The sequence below is a fragment of the Podarcis bocagei genome (assembly GCF_964188305.1).
Source record: "Podarcis bocagei genome assembly, chromosome: 2".
Classification (NCBI taxonomy): domain Eukaryota; kingdom Metazoa; phylum Chordata; class Lepidosauria; order Squamata; family Lacertidae; genus Podarcis; species Podarcis bocagei.
Genome location: NC_138126.1, coordinates 62,290,275 through 62,298,676, shown reverse-complemented (window position 1 = coordinate 62,298,676; position 8,402 = coordinate 62,290,275).

Genomic DNA, 8,402 nt, shown 5'->3' with positions numbered 1-8,402 from the left:
TCCACAGCGGGGACATAGGTTTCTGGGCGGGAGTTGATCACGGTGTGAATTTGCCAAGCGTGCCTTCCTCTTAGCACATTTCTCCCTTGCGTCCTGAGTTCGAGTGTCTTCAAAGCCCATGACACCTTTGGTAAAGGCTGTTCTCCAACTGGAGTGCTTGCAGGCCAGTGTTTCCCAGCTGTCAGTGTTTATACTACATTTTAAAAGATTTGCCTTGAGACAGTCTTTAAACCTGTATTGTTGACCACCAGCATTACGCTTTCCATTTTTAAGTTTGGAATAGAGTAGTTGCTTTGGAAGACAATCATCAGGCATCCGCACAACATGACCAGTCCAACAAAGTTGATGTTGAAGAATCATTGCTTCAACACTGGCGATCTTTGCTTCTTTCAGTCCACTGGCATTAGTTCGCCTGTCTTCCCAAGTGAAGTGTGAAATTTTTCAGAGACACCGTTGATGGAATCTTTCGAGGAAGTGGTCCATGTTTCACAAGTTTACAGCAAGGTTGGTAGTACAATGGCTTTGTAAACAAGCATTTTGGTTTCCCTGTGAATGTCCCGGTCCTCAAACACTCTGAACTTCAATCGGGAGAAAGCTGCACTTGCAGCTTAGGGTGAATAACACTGCCCTAATACCAAATATAGGAATATGGGATTAGAAAATGATCATTACAAGTCAGTCCATCTCTGATCCTTAAGGTAAAACCTCTGCCTATCCCAGGAATCTTTGTGCTTTGCTTAAGGCTTGGGACTGATCAGGGTTACAAGCCTGAGAGTTACTCACAAGTGGGGAAAGCAGCCATTGCTTATTTATTCCAGAATTCTAGGTGTGTAACCTGGAACCTGTCTGCAATCCCTGTCTTGGAACTGAGTCTACAAACTAACTCCATAGCTACAACATCAGTCTAATTTTGGTACTTCTGTTCCCCTGCGCTGCCCCCTGCATTGTGCAACACCTTGCCTGTTGAAGAGTGCTGGAGAACTTGAAAACTTGCTACACCTTTGTGACACTTGGTCCCAACTTGCCCAACTAAGATAAAATTTGTCATCTGTGAGATAAGCAATTGTTTCCTGGCAACAGATTGCAGAGCTTTTATTAGCATAGAAGAAAATAACAGCTTGTAGAACTAGCTTTAAAGGTTTGGAGAACCAGTTCTAAAACATGAGAGCTAGTGTTTTGAAGGAGTCCTTTGTTTACCCTTAGGTTTAACTCTGTCACCAATGAAATATAATAACGGCACTTAAGATAGTATGAGTTTTAGTCAATTGCTGTATTAAATCTGAAGAAATGTACATGAGAAAATAGTTGTAAAGAACATGTACTGGTTTTTAGATTATGCATAAATGTGTTGCAGCAGACATCGTCGCAGAAGATTGCTAAATTGTTATATAAGGCAAGGTTACTTACTTTTCAGGACCAGAACAAGAGGGTATCTATTGATCAACTGCATAGAAAAATGAGCTTTTTTTTAAGCTTGCAACCAAAAACAGCATAAAAAGTAATGACATGAAATATAAAAAAATACATAATGTCCATAATTTGGTTGTAAGTCACTTTGGGTTACCTTGGACAGGATAAAACAATGAACAAATTTAATAAACATTATTATTATTATTATTATTATTATTATTATTATTATTATTATTATTATTATTATTATTCCTCCACTTCAGTATTGGATAGAAGTGAGAACAGCCCTCCTTCCCAGAGAACTCAACAGGCCGGAACCATTTCTATAAGTACTTAAATTTAAATAATTATTTTAAACAGCTGACTGATTTAAGCAGGGACATATTGTAGTCTGCCAAATCTTTTTAATCACATAACTAAGTAATTGACTAAACATTGCAGCTCTGATAATATTTGCTGAGTGCCTATAAGAATTAGGTGGTGTATAGAAATTTGTTTTTAAAAAGACCAAGCTCCACACATTGGCAAGACTTTTATTAGGACTGACAAAAAACGTTGCAAAATGTGCGCATCCGTAAAGTTCTCCAGAATGTTTCGTCAGTGTTATAAGAAAAAAACTGCTCTTTTCCCCTTATGGGGTACCCAAGCGCCCATATAGAGCCCTCTTTTTAGGTTCTCTATCGGGAGGAGAAAATAACATAGGCCAACCAGAGAATATTGAGAAGCAAGGCAGCTAGTAAGCTTGATCTTTATTAAAGCTGCTGCAACATGGTGCTTCACAACCACATGCAGGAGAGAGGAGGGACCCTGAACAATGGCATGCAAGCCCTTATATAGACATTTTAAATTGCCCACCTTCAAACTCCAGACCACCCCCAGAAACATCATACACACATCACAGAAGGGGTGGTCTAAAACAGAATCCTGAGTGTGTTGTTTATCTCCTGTCTGACAAGTTATCCGATTGTATTATCTGGGTTTTGGCCATTCTTTTGTTATTATAACTACTTAATTCCTGAATCTAGGTCACAGGTCACAGGCTCACCCTGTTCATATCTTGAATGTGCTCTTAAGGCAGGATTTGTGAGGAAAGAGACATTGGGGAGGTTTCCCACTTTGACCTTGCAGAGAAATATTTGAGGTCCATTTGTTCAGGACTTTTTTGTGGGGTTTCAGACATGTGGTTTATATATACAGTTATGAACATTTTATATATATATATATATATATATATATATATATATATATATAACCTTAAAATTCTTATAAGTCAGGCTGGATGTTACATGAAGCAAAAGCTTGTGAGGCAGATAAGGGGGCACACCCCCCAAAGTCCCAAAATTGGGCTAACTGTTGAAGTCTTGAAGCCTGAAGATGGAGACCGCAGGCTGGCGGAATTACGGTAGTCCCTGCTAGGCGCTTGCAGGTATCAGGTTTCACCCAATGGCTAATCTCCATTTTGGAAAAACCATAAGGCCTGCCTTTTATTTTTCCCAATTTGAACTATAAAATGGTGATTTTCTTGAGTACCCCTAAACATTTTTTAGGGAAAAAAGCACTAAGTATTTCTATTGTTTTACTTGGTATTGTGGGGCAGGGGGGAGCTGCGCCTCTGCCCTCCCCCTTTAGCTACGCCCATGGCCTGTGTGCTATTTTGTGACATTTTGGTAGTCCTAATAAAAGTATTACCCAAAGGTAGATTCTGGCATTATTTTTTTTTACCAACATGGTTGTCTTGGGATTTGTTTTGATTTGTTTTGTTTCTGATGAACTTGACAAAGGACAGAACGTTCTACAATTTTAGGCAGCATTCTTAAACAAGAGAATCCTGCCTAGAATTGTACAGTGTTCTGTCCTTTGTTACGTATTTTCCCATGGATGTCTGAACACTGAGCTGAAACCGCACTGAGCAAAGCCTGAGTAGGGCAATAATTTGAAGCAAAATAAGAGAGATGCTGCCTCTTCTGAAATTCAGTTAATCCCCAGTGACTGGAAATTGGACAGCTCTAAATTAGAATTTCTGATTACTCTTTATGCTGACATTGAGGAATTAAGGTTTAAATACTGTTTATTATACAGTACCTTAATCACCTGCCTGTTGTGATTTGACATTCACCTAAAATTAAAGCAGGAAAACTTGGGATTGTTATCTTTTGTCCACCAGAGGGAGTAAGTATCACACCTGCTGAAACTTTGCTCAAGTCCCCAACAGCCTGGAAGTAGATGAGAGTGATTTGAATAATGATGCCGGCTGAGAGTCTGAAATAGCTTTTATGTAAAGACTGTATCTTTATGTGTAAAATTACGGGTTTGAAAGTCATGGAGGGACTGTAGAATGAAGTTAGTTTTCGCCTTTGGCTACAAAAAGCCTTTCCAGCTTTATTGGTGCTGTTAATGAAAGGCTCACCAGTTAAGCATACTTAAAGTGTTTTTCATTCCCATTATTCCACATGTTTCATTCCAGCAATATCCAATCAGCCTCTTGGATGCCGTCTCTACAGGGAAGGGCATCCTGCAAGGATTTGTTTGTCTTGTAACCTACTTGTAAATGCCGCTTACACTTGTAACTGTGCTGTCATTGTGTGTGCCCCCGCCCCCCGGCCCCTGCCCAATGTGATTCCCTGGGACAGGGTGGGAGGGCAATGCTGTTAACTGTATCCATCTCCTATGCGAAAGGAACCAATTGTGAAATTCTAAAAATATAGAAAATATCTAATGGTTTCCAGGGTAATAGGTGACCATGGTAACTAAATGCTAGCTTTGTGATCTGATGGAGGACAGTTAAAAAAAGAAAGGAAAAGGCATAGCCAATTAACTGTGCAGAAATGTTTCTGGGGGAAATATTTTTGCATTAACCCTGCAGGTGCCAGGGAGGCAGCATTTATGACATGCTCAGATTGAAATATTGTGATGCGGTGGCTTTAAATTGGCGTCTCGGTGTGTGTGATGGCAGGCTGTTTGCTATGACGTTGGCTGGAGAGATTTCTGCTCTTGGATCATAGCACCCATTTAAAGCTCGCTGTTGCCTCTCAACCTTTTGTTGATGCTGTATACACTATACAGACACAGCTTTCCAAGCAAAATTCAGAATTTTCTTATTGCATTGGAGAGCAATAGAGAGGAACATAAATTCTCTGAACAAGATCACTGTATTGTCGCTGCATTCCTTTCTGACCTAGATATTTATTGAGAACAAGCAAAAGAAAATTCCAAACCACAATTAGGAGATGCAGTTTGCTATAATTTCCTGCACCACTAGAGATACGTGCTTGCATAAATGACACTCTGCTTCTCTGAACACTTCTGAGCAGGGAAGCAAAGATCAGGCTTTTCTGAATAGGAATTTTAAATAAGAATGTTTACTCTCTTGACCCACTTCTCATAAAGCTGCTGTAAAACATGCTGATAAACTACCCCATGAATCTGAAACCAAATGATTTCAGATTTGTGGAGTAGTTTATCAGTTTACAACCGTCCTCTAGCATCTTTGATGTGATGCACCTTAGGGCTGCTTCTGATGTTAGTTTTCTCTTTCTTATACTGAAAAGCAGTGTGTGGGGTCAGATAGAAAATGGTCATAGATGCCCATCTTCAAACAGAATGGGAATGCTGAGATAATGATCTCAAGGGCAATTCTAAGTGACAGCAATGCAAAAGAGGTGCCGGAACTCAGTACCGGTGAGTTCCGACTGGGGAAAATAAGCCTTGCGTGGCGAGTTCCCGCCCCCCACCAGGATAAATAAAGACACGAGACACCATAATTTAAGGTTAAATGGGCGAATTAGGCCACAGCTTTATTGAATTCAGAAATGAGAGGCATTGGCTTAGGCATTGGTCCTATCGACTATCCGGCTCCAGCCCATTTGCTGGAGACACGGGGAAGGGTTAACACTATATCGGGGGAGTCTCCTGCTGAGGCACGACTAGGAGCTCCCCCAGATCACCGCTCGGGGGCGTGCCTTTGGCCCACACCTCCATAGGCTTCGGACAGGGCCACGCCCCCCGGAGTCCTTTAACGGACCACCCTTCTGACATTGTTTAAAACCACAGTTTTCCTCCCAGTTCCCTCCATCCTTTAGTCAGACTTCTGCCATTGTTTTAAACCACTGCTTTCCCCCTCTCAGTGGTGCAACCTTCCTTCACTTTTGCTCCTTTTACCCCGCCGTGACTTCATGCAAATCCAGGACTGTGATGCAGCACTACAAATCCTCCAATAGAGGCTGTGTGATGACATTCTTACATTTTTATTAGATAAAAAGAGATAAAATAATAAATACTATGTGTTTTGCATGAGATGTTAGATTACTAGACCCCTTAGCTATAAGAAACACACCTGTCCATTTAAATATCTGAAATACAGACAGGTATAGTCAGATTTGGCTAAATGCTGTAGTTGTTATATGTAAATATTAGAGATTCACTAGTGTTCACTAATTTAAATGGGGGGGTTGGAAAATCTAGTCCACAATTCCAGAGTTCTTCTGTAGGTCTGAAGAGGAATTCCTATATCCTTCATTAAACATGAATATTCTGTGTACAGGAACAAAAAGGAACACAGAAGTAGAGGACATATTTTAAACTGCTTCCTTTCAGTGTCCATAATGGGGGGGGGGGGGTCTTTGCCATAGCCAGCCAAAGAGGAAGCAAATAGATTTGTGTTTTGTGTGTTGTGTAAGATGGCATGCTGGGCTGCCACACTGCGAGTCAATGGATGGAAGTTACTTAAAGGCATCTTGGGCACTTTCTCTTGATTGAGCTGGAATTCCTTGGCTTTGAAATTCAGTCTAGGATGCTCTCTATGAGCCTGGCTTTCCCCTAGAAACTTGTATAGAAGTGGAGACCCTTTCCCAACCTGCTCTTCTCTGTCACTGACTGTTGCCTCATGTCCTTTCTGTTGGATGTGCCAGCTTCTCCCCTCCACAGATGTTCTCACTGTAAGGAAGCAGGTGTGCAGATGTAAAAAACAGAATTCACAGCAATCACTCCCAACTGAGAGAGGTAACCTGCTTAAGGGAGCAAGCCAATGCTTTGGTGCATTTCCTCCTGGCAAGTGTGTTAAGTGGGTGCATTTTTAATGCATTGCATTCATGGGTGTGTACATTTGGTTCTGCGCGTAGCACAGATGCACACAGCCCCAACCCAAAAGCATATCCTTTTTTTTATGCACACACACATTTACTGGCATACTATAATGGAATATCTTTGGATATTCAACATCCAGGGACAAAACTATCATGACTCTATTGAGCAAGATGAGAAAACTGTAAAAAAAAAACCCCACCCCCATTTGCTGTTGGACTCCAACTCCCATCAGTCTCAGCCAGGGACAGGGGACAAATTTGGTTCTGCTTACATTTTGAAGCCAATTTTATCAGATTTGCACTTTCCAGAACAATATGAGAACCAAAACACAGCCATCCTTCAAAATTAGCACTTATCCAAATTCTGCCATGCACTTCTCCAACCAAGCAATGTTTATAAAAATGCATATACTAGGAGGAAATGCATTTTAAAATATATTTGTGAAAATAGAATACAAAAATGCTTTGTATTTGGATTAAGTTTGGATTAAGTTGCTTTCAAAAATGTGAAAATTGCAGGTACAGATGTGTGTGTGTTTTTAGGAGAGATTCGCACTAAAATACTGAAACATTTTCACGAGGACTTAAAAAAACAAACCCACAAATATGGAGAACTGAATTTAAGATTAGAAAAATGAGACGCCGAGAGAACTGAAAATGACAGATCCTTCCATACTTGGAGAACAGCCTTTACCAAAGGTGTCATGGGCTTTGAAGACACTCGAACTCAGGACACAAGGGAGAAACATGCTAAGAGGAAGGCACACTTGGCAAATCCACACCGTGATCAACTCCTGCCCGGAAACCAATGTCCCCACTGTGGAAGGACGTGTGGATCCAGAATTGGCCTCCACAGTCACTTACGGACTCACTGTTAAAACCATGTTTATGGAAGACAATCTTACTCGGCTACGAGAGATCGCCAAAGAAGGCAGAGGCATACTTAGGGGTTGGCGAAACCAGCCCCCACCGCATGTTTTGTGCCAGAAAATCAAGATGAATGCTCAATAAACAGGTTGTCAGAAGTTGGGAGTCCTTTCCTTATGGTAAATGGTTTGACCAGATAATACATGGCCCTTTCTACTTAAAAGGTTCTACTTATGCTTTATCAGAACATTACAACATCTCTTAACATCTGCATTCAAAGAACATTTGCATGACTGTGGGTGAGTGAATGAGCACATTATACAAGCAATTCTGAGTTACTGAATTTGTTACAGGCCTGTTGAGTGCTTCTGTGGAGAAAATTACTCCTGTTCCTAATACACTTATCATTTATTGCAAATGTCTGGGGCAAGATGTTGGTATTTTCTACTACATTTATTCTTTATTTGACAGATTTGGTATCATATGTGATAGAGCTGCATCTGATTTTTACCTTCCCTATTCACATTCTGAAAATTGCTCCTCCTTAGCCAACCTAGCAGTTCGAAAGCACGTCAAAGTGCAAGTAGATAAATAGGTGCCGCTCCGGCGGGAAGGTAAACGGCATTTCCGTGCGCTGCTCTGGTTCGCCAGAAACAGCTTGGTCATGCTGGCCACATGACCCGGAAGCTGTATGCCGTCTCCCTCAGCCAATAAAGCAAGATGAGCGCTGCAACCCCAGAGTTGGCCACGACTGGACCTAATGGTCAGGGGTCCCTTTACCTTTACCTTTAAGCTTTTCAGAGAAGCACAGAACATGAATGAAGGAATGTAAATTGAGTGAGGTGAGCCCACTGTGTAAGTGCATTTTGAGCATGTGAACAACCTGCTCCCTAAAATCAAGCTAGGAGTAAAGCTTGTTATTATAGGTCTCAGCAGAGGCTGGATTTGCACAATGCTGCTTAGCTGGTCCCTTGTGTCAGTCATGAGACCTTTTCCTTAACTTCTTGGCACATGTCTGTTTTTCACATTATCCATTCCACAGCC